At 44.5% G+C, this 13,835-nt stretch overlaps 1 protein-coding gene across 1 annotated transcript in view; it reads left to right on the forward strand.

Moving 5' to 3' along the window:
- Window positions 1-13,835, forward strand: part of CENPT (centromere protein T) — a 68,549-nt gene that overhangs the window by 32,614 nt on the left and 22,100 nt on the right. The gene's annotated exons all lie outside the window — the stretch shown is intronic.

Below are 13,835 nucleotides of genomic sequence, written 5' to 3' on the forward strand. Positions count from 1 at the left end.
GGGAACGGCAGAGACTGGGTCGCTGGAAGCAGCGTCGGGGGTGTCCTGCTTGCAGACGTCCCCCTTGTCTGGCCATGTGGAGCGCGTCCCAGGGGTCTGGCAGTGCCGTCCTGGATCGCGTGAGTACAGCGCTGATTCAGCGTCCTCATCAGCGCTGGTGAACCCGGAAGTAGTTGTTACACTTCTGGGTTAAGCCGGGGGAGGAGGCGCGGCTGCTACTATGAAAGAGCGGCGGCTATGGAATGCGGCGTGCAGCAAGATGTCCTCAATAGGGGACACAGAGCACCCTCAGGTGGAGGTGCTGGAGCAGCGCAGCAAGAGCGGTAGCAGCCGCTCAAGGAGTAGCAGTGGTGTGGTACGGGGGCAGCAGCATGTGAGCGCCCCAGCGTCACGTGCGGATTCATCTCCTCCAAAACCGGTATTCCTGAATTCAGCCTTTGGTGAGTGTTTAAAAGATACACCTAGTGCTGATGTGGTCCGTTTTTCTTGTGCTTTGTTTTAGGTTAAGAAGTCCTCAAAATCTAAACATAAGCAATGTGCATTATGCACAGTTCCGTTGCCTGATAGCTATAGTAAGAGGCTTTGCCAGGCTTGCATTTGTCGGACATTAGAGGAGGAGGCTCCCCTTCGTTCATCAGACCTCAGGGCGGTCATCAGGGAAGAAATAAATTATTCCCTTAGAGGCAGTCGCCATGAAAGGTCGGTCGGGGGTGTATCTCCTGGATCTGGCACGTCCTTACAAGAGGGTGAATGTTCTCGCTCCTCATCGCCATCCTCCCCGGATGAAGAGGGAAGGCCTTGTTTCTCAGTGGATAATATGGATGTATTGGTCAAAGGGGTTCGGGCAACTATAGGGGTTGCAGAGAACAAAGAACCAAGATCTACGCAAGATCTAATGTTTGCGGGCTTGTGTCAGAAAAACCGTAAATCATTTCCGGTAGTTGAAACAGTTAAAAACCTTATTAGACGAGAATGGGATAAGCAGGACAAGGGTTTTTTACAGTCATCAGCAAAGAGAAGGTATCCCTTTGATGATAAGGATTTGGCTAAATGGATGAAAGTCCCGAAAGTGGACGCAGCCGTGGCTTCTACATCTAAGTCGGGTACTTTACCGCTGGAAGATGTGGGTCTTCTAAAGGATCCGTCAGATAGAAAGGCGGATATGTTTTTGAAAAAGGTTTTGGAGTCCTCATCAGGAGCATTCAAACCTGCGATCTCTGGTACTTGCACTGCCAGATCAGTTATTGTCTGGATAACCCAGCTGGAAGAGCAGCTGAAATCTAAAGTGCCTAGAGACAAATTACTAAACTCCCTGTCTCAGATCCGTGAGGGTGTGGCGTATTTGGCAGATGCATCAGTGGACTCTCTGAAACTTGCAGCCAGATCTGCGGGACTCTCGAATGCTGCTCGCCGGGCCCTATGGCTTAAGACCTGGAAGGGGGATGCTCAGGCTAGAGCTAAACTGTGTACTATTCCGTGTAGGGGTGAGTACTTGTTTGGCCCGGTATTGGATGACATCCTGGCTAAGGTTGAGGATAGGAAGAAGGGTTTTCCTAAAGTATTCAATCCTACCTTTAGGAATACCTTCAAGAGGCTCTTCCCATACCGGAGACCCTACTCAAATCGAGATTGGGAGTCGACAGAGCCGAAGAAGAAAGGTTCAGACTTTAATGCCTCATCATCTTCAAGACGTAGGCGAAATTACCGCTAAAACACATCTTCCAGTAGGGGGCAGATTGAAACATTTCTATACTCAGTGGGCCAGAATAACTTCCAGCAATTGGATTCTGGGTATAGTTGAGTCACGTTTAAAATTAGAATTTCGGGAAAGACCTTCTGATTACTTTATATTGACTGCCCCTAATTCCTTAGACCAACAGAAGGCCCTGGAAGAAGAGGTTCAGATGTTGAGACAGAAGGGGGTTATTGTAGAAGTTCCAAAAAATCAGGAGGGGGAAGGGTTCTATTCCCCTTTATTTTTAATCTCCAAACCTGATGGATCCTTTCGAGCCATCATAAATTTATGAAAGCTGAACAAATTTCTACAATACCATGCCTTTAAGATGTAATCAATTAAAACGGCGACTAAACTTCGTTTTCCCAGGTGTTATATGACAGTCCTGGATTTAAAAGATGCATACTACCATCTGCCCATTCACAAAGATCACCAACGGTTCCTCAGAATGGCGGTGCGCATAAACGATCAGGTCAGACACTTTCAGTTTGCGGCAATGCCATTTGGATTATCTATGGCACCAAAGGTGTTTACGAAGGTCATTTTGGAAGTAATGGCCTATATCAGAGAACAGGATACATTAGTCATACCCCACTTGGATGACTTCCTAGTAGTGGGCAGTTCGTTTGTCCAGTGTAAAAGTCACCTAAACTGTATAATATCTTCTCTACAGGACCTGGGTTGGCTGGTCAATCTAGAGAAGTCAAAACTAGAGCCATCAATGAATCAGATTTTCCTGGGTATTCTGCTAAATTCAGAGAATCAACTATGTTTTCTTCCAGAAGAGAAGAAGCAGAAGATTATGCACAAAGTCAGGACTGTGATAAAAAAACCAGATCTGATCTTGAGAGACGCAATGTCCCTGTTGGGGTCATTAACATCTTGCATACCCGGCCGTTCAGTGGGCTCAATTCCACACTCGGATATTACAAGCTCAAGTCCTGGATACAGAAAGGAGTCTTCAAGGTCACCTAAGCGGAAGACTCAGGCTATCCACCACCACTCTGAACAGTCTAAAATGGTGGCTAAATATGGAACATTTAGCAAAAGGGGTACATTGGGAAATAGTACCAGACAACACGGTCACAACTGATGCCAGTCCAATAGGATGGGGAGCTCACATAGGAGATGTTTGGACTCAAGGGCAATGGTCTCTCTTAGAGACCCAAGAGTCCTCAAATTGGAAAGAGCTTACGGCAGTAAAAAATACCCTGCTCAGATGGCTACCGTTTCTGTGGGACTCGCATGTAAGGGTCCAGTCAGACAACACGACAGTAGTGGCATATCTCACCCATCAGGGAGGGACAAGGTCAAAGTCTCTGATGAACACCACCGCAGACATACTCGACATAGCCGAAGTTAATTTTTGCTCTTTCAGCGGTTCACATACGAGGAGAACACAAAACAGAGGCAGATTACCTCAGCCATCATTCTCTGCGTCAGGGGGAATGGGCTCTAAATCTGCTAATATTCAAACAAATAGTGGGTCTGTGGGGGTTACCCGTTATAGATCTGTTTGCTACGAGGGAAAACAGACAGACCAGGAAGTTTGCATCCCTTCAGGTAGCGGACAAACCTTGTATAATAGACTCCCTTCAAATTCATTGGCATTTCCCCCAATATGTCTGATCCCTCTAGTTCTCAGGAAGGAGGGGGCGAGAGTAATCCTAATTGCCCCCTTCTGGCCCAGGAGGGTATGGTTCTCCTTACTCACGGCAATGTCAGTGACTGACCCCTGGGTGTTGCCCATGAGTCCGGAACTTCTTTCTCTGGGCCCGTTCCGTTACCCCAATGTGGAATCTTTGCATTTGAAGGCATGGAATTTGAGAGGGAGTTATTAAAGAGAGAGGGGTTTTCTGACGCTTTGATATCTACCCTTTTAAGTAGCCGGAAGGAAGTTACCACTAAAATATACTCTACTCTAAGATCTGGAAAAAATTCCTTGCCTTTTATCAACATCCTTTTACGGACAAAATTCCAATTCCGGCTATTCTGGAGTTCTTGCAGAAGGGCCGAGAATTGGGGTTGGTGGTAAATACCCTTAGAGTTCAGGTATCAGCCCTGGGGGCATTATATAACAGCAATGTGGCGGGAAATAGATGGGTATCTAGATTCATTAAAGCTACTGAACGTAGTAACCCGGTTCATATTGTTAGACTGCCGCCATGGGATCTAAATTTGGTTTTGGAGGCCTTAACAGAACCCCCCTTTTGAGCCGTTAGATTCTGTCTCCATTAAAAATTTAACTTTAAAAACGGCTCTTCTAGTGGCCTTGGCTTCTGCTGGAAGAGTGAGTGATATGCAAGCATTGTCGGTAGACCCTCCTTATCTAATGGTTTTTCAGGATAGGATAGTTTTGAAACCGGATCCAGCATATCTGCCAAAGGTAGCTTCTAAATTCCACAGAAGCCAGGAAATATATTTACCATCATTTTTGTAATAATCCAGTTTCAGCAGAAGAGCAGAAATGTGTCATATGCTAGATGTTAGAAGAACAGTATTAGAATACTTGCACAAAACAGAACCATGGAGGCAGAGTAGGGCTCGGTTTGTTTCCTTTCAGAATCCAAGGAAAGGGGCGAGTGTTATAAAAGGTTCTATTGCCTGATGGATCAGAGATGCAATGTCTTGCCTATACTGCCAAAGGTCAAATTCCACCAGAAGGCATCAATGCCCACTCCACTCGAGCCATGGCCTCATCCTGGGCGGAGAAAATGGACGTCTCCATAGACGTGATATGTAAGGCGGCAACGTGGTCATCTCCTTCCACCTTTTATAAACGCTACCGTCTTGATCTATCATCCAAGGCCAACTTAGACTTTGGCCGTTCAGTACTTAGTGCTGTAGTCCCTCCCAGGTGATTAGTCTTTGAAAGTCTCTCGTAGGGTGCTGTCGTGGCGATAGGAAAACCGGTTTTTACTTACCGGTAATAGGATTTTACAGAGTCCACGACAGCACCCGCACATTCTCCCCCGTAGTTAATCACTGGATTCCTGCACTCTATTGGAAGGTGTGCCTTTAGTTGTCACTCTTTAGAGGTGATGGCATTTAGTAATGTTTAAGTATATATGATCGTGTACTAACTCAATGGCGGTGTCCCTTATACTCTGAAACACAAACTGGAGTGGTGAGGGGGACCGCCCCTTTAAATCCTGTAGGTTCCTGTCCAGATGGTGGGCGGATCCCCTCTCTCGTAGGGTGCTGTCGTGGACTCTGTAAAATCCTATTACCGGTAAGTAAAAACGGGTTTTTGCATCGCTTTATTCTGAGAGCTATAACTTTTTATTTTTCTGCTGATGATGCTGTATGGCGGCTTTTTTTGCGGGACAAGATGAAGTTTTCAGCGGTACCATGGTTATTTATATCCATCTTTTTGATCACATTTTATTGCACATTTTGTTCGGCGGTATAACAAAGCGTTGCTTTTTGCCTCTAATTTATTTGCGGTGTTCACTGAAAAAGTTAACTAGTGGGATAGTTTTATAGTGCGGGTCGTTATGGACACGGCGATACCAAATATGTGTACATTTGTGTTAATATTTATTATTTGTTTTCTTTATTTGAGGATTTTTTATTTTTTTTTTACACTTTATAACATTGTCCCGGGGGGACATCACTATATTTCATCAGATTGCTGATCTGACACTTTGCATAGCACTGTCAGATCAGCGATCTGACAGTCAGTGCAGGGTGCTTTCTGGCGCCTGCTCTGAGCAGGCGCCGGCTAGCCACCTCAGTGAAGGACCCGGAAGGAGCCCCGCGGCCATCTTGGATATGGGGACTCCTTCCAGAACACTGGAACAATGCATCGCGTTGTTCCGGTGGGAGAGCGCAGGGAGCCCCCGTCACTGCGCGATGCCCCTCTATGTCGCGAGAAAAAAATGTGAAATGCCAGAATTACGTTTTTTTGATCGCCGCGACATTCCATTAAAATGCAATAACGGGCGATCAAAAGAACGTGTCTGCACAAAAGTGGTATAATTAAAAACGCCAGCTCAGCACGGAAAAAATAAGCCCTTGCGTGACCCCAGATCACGAAAAATGGAGACGCTACGGGTATCGGAAAATGGCGCTATTTATTTATTTTATTTTTATTGCAAAGTTTGGAATTTATTTTCACCACTTAGATAAAAAAATAACCTAGACATGTTTGGTGTCTATAAACTTGTAATGACCTGGAGAATCATATCAGGTCAGTTTTAGCATTCAGTGAACCTAGCAAAAAAGCCAAACAAAAAACAAGTGTGGGATTGCACTTTTTTTTTGCAATTTCACCACACTTGGAATTTGTTTCCCGTTTTCTAGTACAAGACATGGTAAAACCAATGATGTTGTTCAAAAGTACAACTCGTCCTGCAAAAAATAAGCCCTCACATGGCCATATTGACGGAAAAATAAATAAGTTATGGCTCTGGGAAGGAGGGGAGCGAAAAACAAAAACACAAAAATTAAAAAGGGCCGTGGCGAGAAGGGGTTAATGTATAAATATATGAGTGGACAGTACAAAGACCTTTCTGATGATCTTTTTAATCAGACCTGAGACGGGGGCATCCTTTACGTCTGGAGGAAAGAAGGTTTAGGCTATGTGCACACCATGCAGATTTAGTGCAGTTCTGCACTGTGATTTACATAACAATGTAAATCAATGTGAAAAAAAAAAGCTGTGCACATGGTGCAGAAAAATCCGTGCAGAAACGCTGCAGATTTCAAAGAAGTGCATGTCACTTCTTTTGTGCAGAACTGCAGCGTTTCTGCACCCATTGACTCCCATTTTGTGGGTCAAATCCACATAAAAACTGCAGATTTAAAAACCATCTGCAGTTTTTATGCGGATTTGGGTGTCAAAACCGCAGCAGACGGAAGTGACGTCAGTGATGTGGAGAAAGTGTGTGGGCGGAGTCGTACTGTCGGATGGGGATCGATGTGAGGCGTATGGTATGTATAGTGTCTGTGTGTGTGAGAGTGTGTGTGTGTCTGTGTGTCAGTAGTGACTCATTGTAGTCATTCGTCGGGTGGGACTACTTCTCCCATCGAAATCTGATGATGGGAGAGTTGTCCCATCGTCAGGCGACTGACTACAATGGGTTAAAAACACTGACACACATAAAACATACATTACATACAACATATAACATGTAGTACATACTCACCACATACGTCCCCGAAGGCCACCATCCACGATCATCCTTGTCCCAAAATTAAAAAAAAAAAAAAAAAATCTTTTCCGTCGTAATCCATAGTATAGGTTGTCCCACGACGTCCTCCGGTGATACACTGCAGGAGTTAATCGCTCCTGCAGTGTATCGGAGCTACCCGTTCGTTTCCTGGAGTTAAATGAACTCCGGGAGCTCACTTTACGGCAATTGAACTGCCGTGAAATCTCTCACGCAGCAGTGCCGTAAAGCGAGAGTCCCGGAGTTCATTGAACTCCGGTAAACTCGCGCGCATGCGCAGGCACACTGCAGGAGCTTTAGCTCCTGTCAGTGTGTTTTGGCAGCCGTGGAGAGCAGTCACATCTCCTGGTGTGGCTGTTCTCCATGGCAGATCGTCGTGGGACACTCGATGTTAATTGACTAAGTCGGAAAAGACTACAGATCATCAAGGGATTTGTAAGTATGGTAAAATTTGGAATATTAAAATACTTTTTCCTGTGTCTTTTTTTTTTATGTTCAGTAATTTGGGGTTAATAATGGATAGGCGTCTTATAGACGCCTCTCCATTATTAACTGGGGTTAACGTCACCTTACAATGTCAAGGTGACGTTAACCCCTTCATTACCCCATATCCCACCGCTACACGGGAATGGGAAGAGAGAGGCTAAGCGCCAGATTTGGCGCATCTTAGGGCCCCTCTCTAGGCTATGAATATCAGCCCGCAGCTGTGTGCGTAGCCTTTCTGGCCATAAAATATAGGGGGACCCCATGTCATTTTTTTTTTCTGGGGTCCTCCTATTTTAATAGCCAGTAAGGCCACGCAGACAGCTGCGGGCTGATATTCATAGCCTGGGAAGATTAACCCCTTCCCTGGCTACAAATTAGCAGCCTGCAGTCGCTGGCTTTCCCTTTCTGGACATGAAAATTGGGCGGGAGCCTACGCCAATTTTTTTTGAGGGGTTAATAATGGATAGGCGTCTTTATAGACGCCTCCATTATTAACTGGGGTCACCTTAGGCTACGTTCACATTTGCGTTGTTGGGCGCAGCATCGGCGACGCATGTGTCATGCGCCCCTATCTTTAACATGGGGGGTGCATGGACATGAGCCGGTATGCATTGTACTGCGTTTTACGACGCATGCGTCATATAGACACACAAGACAGGGTGCAGGGGACGTTACTTGTAGCGTTTTCCCTGCGCCGAAATTCCCGATCTGTATGATCTTATGACAACGCATGCGTCGCAAAACACTGCGTTCTATACATGCGTTGTTGGTTGCGTCGCGTCGCTGCGCCCAACAACGCAAATGTGAACGTAGCCTAAGGCTACGTTCACGTTTGCGTTGTTGGGCGTTGCGTCGGCGACACAACGCATGCAAAACGCATGCAAAAACGCATTGTTTTGTGACGCATGCGTCCATTTTTGGCTTGATTTTGGATGCAAACAAATGCAACATGTAGCGTCCTCTGCGCCCTGACGCTTGCGCCAAAAATGACGCATGCGTCACAAAACGCAAGACAACGCATGTCCATGCGCCCCCATGTTAAATATAGGGGCGCATGACGCATGCGTCACCGAACCTGCGCCCGACGCAACGCAAATGTGAACGTAGCCATACAATGTCAAGGTGACGTTAACCCCTTATCACGTAATTTATTTTTTTTAAACTATATCTCTTTATTTAGCTTTAAAAAAAGCTGACAAATCAGCATAAAAAATGCACAAATAACGCACTAAAAAACTACACCAAAACTGCACTGCAAAAAACGCACAAAAAAACGCATGAAAAACGCACTAAAAACGCATTAACGCAGGAATTGTCAGCTGTGTTTTCTGCCAGAAGATGCAGATTTTGTGCAGAAAATTCTGCACCAAATCTGCATCGTGTGCACATACCCTTAAGCATAATAACAGACGCGGATTCTTTACTGTAAGAGCAGTGAGACTATGGAACTCTCTGCCGTATGATGTTGTAATGAGTGATTCATTACTTAAATTTAAGAGGGGACTGGATGCCTTTCTTAAAGTATAATGTTACAGGGTATATATATACTAGATTCATTGATAGGGCGTTGATCCAGGGAACTAGTCTGATTGCCGTATGTGGAGTCGGGAAGGAATTTTTTCCCCAATGTGGAGCTTACTCTTTGCCACGTGGGTTTTTTTTGCTTTCCTCTGGATCAACATGTTAGGGCATGTTAGGATAGGCTATGGGTTGAACTAGATGGTCTTAAAGTCTTCCTTCAACTTTAAGGGTATGTGCACACGTTCAGGTTTTTTTTTGCTATAAAAACGCTATAAAAACTCAGGATGCATAATGTATGCGTTTTTATCATTTAGAATGCATTCTGCATGTTTTGTGCACATGGTGCGTTTTTTCCGCGAAAAAAACGCATCGCGGTAAAAAAAGCAGCATGTTCATTAACCCCTTCCTGACATCGGACGTACTATCCCGTCGAGGTGGGGTGGGCCCCCATGACCACGGATGGGATAGTACGTCCAGCGCGATCGGCGGCGCTCACGGGGGGAGCGCGGCCGGGTGTCAGCTGCCTATCGCAGCTGACATCCGGCACTATGTGCCAGGAGCGGTCACGGACCGCTCCCGGCACATTAACCCCCGACACACCGCGATCAAACATGATCGCGATGTGCCGGCGGTGCAGGGAAGCATCGCGCAGGGAGGGGGCTCCCTGCGGGCTTCCCTGAGCCCCCCGCAGCAACGCGATGTGATCGCGTTGCTGCGAGGGTCTTACCTCCCTCCCTGCCTGCTCCAGACCCGGATCCAAGATGGCCGCGGATCCGGGTCCTGCAGGGAGGGAGGTGGCTTCACAGAAGCCTGCTCAGAGCAGGCACTGTGAAGCAGCCTGCACTTCTCTCAGATCGGTGATCTGTCAGAGTGCTATGCAAACTGGCAGATCACCGATCTGTATTGTCCCCCCCCCTGGGGCAAAGTAAAAAAGTAAAAAAAATTTTTTCCAAATGTGTAAAAAAAAAAAAAAAAAAAAAAAAAAATTCCCATAAATACATTTCTTTATCTAAATAAAATAAAAAAACAATAAAAGTACACGTATTTAGTATCGCCGCGTCCGTAACGACCCGACCTATAAAACTGGCCCACTAGTTAACCCCTTCAGTAAACACCGTAAGAAAAAAAAGAGGCAAAAAACAACGCTTTATTATCATACCGCCGAACAAAAAGTGGAATAACACGCGATCAAAAAGACAGATATAAATAACTATGGTACCGCTGAAAGCATCATCTTGTCCCACAAATAACGAGCCGCCATACAGCATGATCAGCAAAAAAATAAAAAAGTTATAGTCCTGAGAATAAAGCGATGCAAAATAATTATTTTTTCCATAAAATAGTTTTTATCATATAAAAGCGCCAAAACATAAAAAAATAATATAAATGAGGTATCACTGTAATCGTACTGACCCGAAGAATAAAACTGCTTATCAATTTTACCAAACGCGGAACGGTATAAACGCCTCCCCCAAAAGAAATTCATGAATAGCTGGTTTTTGGTCATTCTGCCTCACAAAAATCGGAATAAAAAGCGATCAAAAACTGTCACATGTCCGAAAATGTTACCAATAAAAACGTCAACTCGTCCCGCAAAAAACAAGACCTCACATGACTCTGTGGACCAAAATATGGAAAATTTATAGCTCTCAAAATGTGGTAACGCAAAAAATACTTTTTGCAATGAAAAGCGTCTTTCAGTGTGTGACGGCTGCCAATCATAAAAATCCGCTAAAAAACTCGCTATAAAAGTAAATCAAACCCCCCTTCATCACCCCCTTAGTTAGGGAAAAAAAAAAAATGTATTTATTTCCATTTTCCCATTAGGGCTAGGGTTGGAGCTAGGGTTAAGGCTACAGTTAGGGTTGGGGCTAAAGTTAGGGTTAGGGTTTAGATTACATTTACGGTTGGGAATAGGGTTGGGATTAGGGTTAGGGGTGTGTCAGGGTTAGAAGTGTGCTTAGGGTTACTGTTGGGATTAGGGTTAGGGGTGTGTTAATTGGGGGGTTTCCACTGTTTTGGCACATCAGGGGCTCTCCAAATGCGACATGGCGTCCGATCTCAATTCCAGCCAATTCTGCGTTGAAAAAGTAAAACAGTGCTCCTTCCCTTCCGAGCTTTCCCGTGTGCCCAAACAGGGGTTTACCCCAACATATGGGGTAGCAGCGTACTCGGGACAAATAGGACAACAACCTTTGGGGTCCAATTTCTCCTGTTACCCCTGGGAAAATACAAAACTGGGGGCTAAAAAATAATTTTTGTGGGAAAAAAAATATATTTTTTATTTTCACGGCTCTGCGTTACAAACTGTAGTGAAACACTTGGGGGTTCAAAGTTCTTACAACACATCTAGATAAGTTCCTTGGGGGGTCTAGTTTCCAAAATGGGGTCACTTGTGCGGGGCTTCTACTGTTTAGGTACATTAGGGGCTCTGCAAACGCAATGTGACGCCTGCAGACCATTCCATCTAAGTCTGCATTCCAAATGGCGCTCCTTCCCTTCCGAGCCCTCCCATGCATCCAAACGGTGGTTCCCCCCACATATGGGGTATCAGCGCACTCAGGACAAATTGGACAACAACTTTTGGGGTCCAATTTCTCCTTTTACCCTCGGGAAAATACAAAACTGGGGGCTGAAAAATAATTTTTGTGGGAAAAAATTTTAGTTTTATTTTTACGGCTCTGCATTATAAACTTCTGTGAAGCCCTTGGTGGGTCAGAGCGCTCACCACATATCTAGATAAGTTCCTTAGGGTGTCTACTTTCCAACATGGTGTCACTTGTGGGGGGTTTCTACTGTTTAGGTACATTAGGGGCTCTGCAAACACAATGTGACGCCTGCAGACCATTCCATCTAAGTCTGCATTCCAAATGGCGCTCCTTCACTTCCGAGCCCTTCCATGCGTCCAAACGGTGGTTCCCCCCCACATATGGGGTATCAGCGCACTCAGGACAAATTGGACAACAACTTTTGGGGTCCAATTTCTCCTGTTACCCTCGGGAAAATACAAAACTGGGGGCTGAAAAATAATTTTTGTGGGAAAAAATTTTTGTTTTATTTTTACGGCTCTGCATTATTAACTTCTGTGAAGCCCTTGGTGGGTCAAAGCGCTCAAAACACATCTAGATAAGTTCCTTAGGGGGTCTACTTTACAAAATGGTGTCACTTGTGGGGGGTTTCAATGTTTAGGCACATCAGTGGCTCTCCAAACGCAACATGGCGTCCCATCTCAATTCCTGTCAATTTTGCATTGAAAAGTCAAACGGTGCTACTTCCCTTCCGAGCTCTCCCATGCGCCCAAACAGTGGTTTACCCCCACATATGGGGTATCAGCGTACTCAGGACAAATTGTACAACAACTTTTGGGGTCCAATTTCTTCTCTTACCCTTGGGAAAATAAAAAATTGGGGGCAAAAAATTTTTGTGAAAAAATGTGATTTTTTTATTTTTACGGTTCTGCATTATAAACTTCTGTGAAGCACTTGGTGGGTCAAAGTGCTCACCACACCTCTAGATAAGTTCCTTAGGGGGTTTACTTTCCAAAATGGTGTCACTTGTGGGGGGTTTCAATGTTTAGGCACATCAGTGGCTCTCCAAACGCAACATGACGTCCCATCTCAATTCCTGTCAATTTTGCATTGAAAAGTCAAACGACGCTCCTTCCCTTCCGAGGTCTCCCATGCGCCCAAACAGTGGTTTATCCCCACATATGGGGTATCGGCGTACTCAGGACAAATTGTACAACAACTTTTGGGGTCCATTTTCTCCTGTTACCCTTGGTAAAATAAAACAAATTGGAGCTGAAGTAAATTTTTTGTGAAAAAAAGTTAAATGTTCATTTTTATTTAAACATTCCAAAAATTCCTGTGAAGCACCAGAAGGGTTAATAAACTTCTTGAATATGGTTTTGAGCACCTTGAGGGGTGCAGTTTTTAGAATGGTGTCACACTTGGGTATTTTCTACCATATAGACCCCTCAAAATGACTTCAAATGAGATGTGGTCCCTAAAAAAAAATGGTGTTGTAAAAATGAGAAATTGCTGGTCAACTTTTAACCCTTATAACTCCCTAACAAAAAAAAATTTTGGTTCCAAAATTGTGCTGATGTAAAGTAGACATGTGGGAAATGTTACTTATTAAGTATTTTGTGTGACATATCTGTGATTTAAGGGCATAAAAATTCAAAGTTGGAAAATTGCAAACTTTTCAAAATTTTCGCCAAATTTCCATTTTTTTTGCAAATAAACGCAGGTAATATCAAAGAAATTTTACCACTATCATGAAGTACAATATGTCACGAGAAAACAATGTCAGAATCGCCAAGATCCGTTGAAGCGTTCCAGAGTTATAACCTCATAAAGGGACAGTGGTCAGAATTGTAAAAATTGGCCCGGTCATTAACGTGCAAACCACCCTTGGGGGTGAAGGGGTTAATTTTGCGGATTTTCTGCGTTTTTCCCACTGTTCTATGCATTGGGAAAAACCACAAAAAACGTGAAAAAAGGGCATGCGGATTTCTGGCGGAAATGTCCAGTTTTTTGTCAGGAAAATTTCTGCAAGAAACCTGACGTGTGCACACACCCTAAGAACTAAGTTACTATGTAAAGTCCCTGCTCGTGTATTTTTTTTTTTTTTTTTTTTTTTTTTAAAAGGACCATCTGAGGGATTTTCTGCAACTGGAAAACCCCTTTTAAGTTATAACTTACCCCCAGGATAGTTGGTAAGTTGTTGATTTTTGGGCTTCTACCATTCATGAGAAAGACAGGTCACATCTTTATGGTTCAAACTGAGCAGAAGTCGACCATGTGCCTCCGAATTGACGGCTTTCCGGTGCCTCGTCTCGCTATTAGGCCCTGCATCCTCTATCACTGTAACTTCATAGCACCAGGGATGGCAGATAAGTTTGCAGAGTTCTAGTC

The sequence above is a fragment of the Ranitomeya variabilis genome, chromosome 2 (genome assembly GCF_051348905.1).
Source record: "Ranitomeya variabilis isolate aRanVar5 chromosome 2, aRanVar5.hap1, whole genome shotgun sequence".
In the NCBI taxonomy this organism is placed as follows: domain Eukaryota; kingdom Metazoa; phylum Chordata; class Amphibia; order Anura; family Dendrobatidae; genus Ranitomeya; species Ranitomeya variabilis.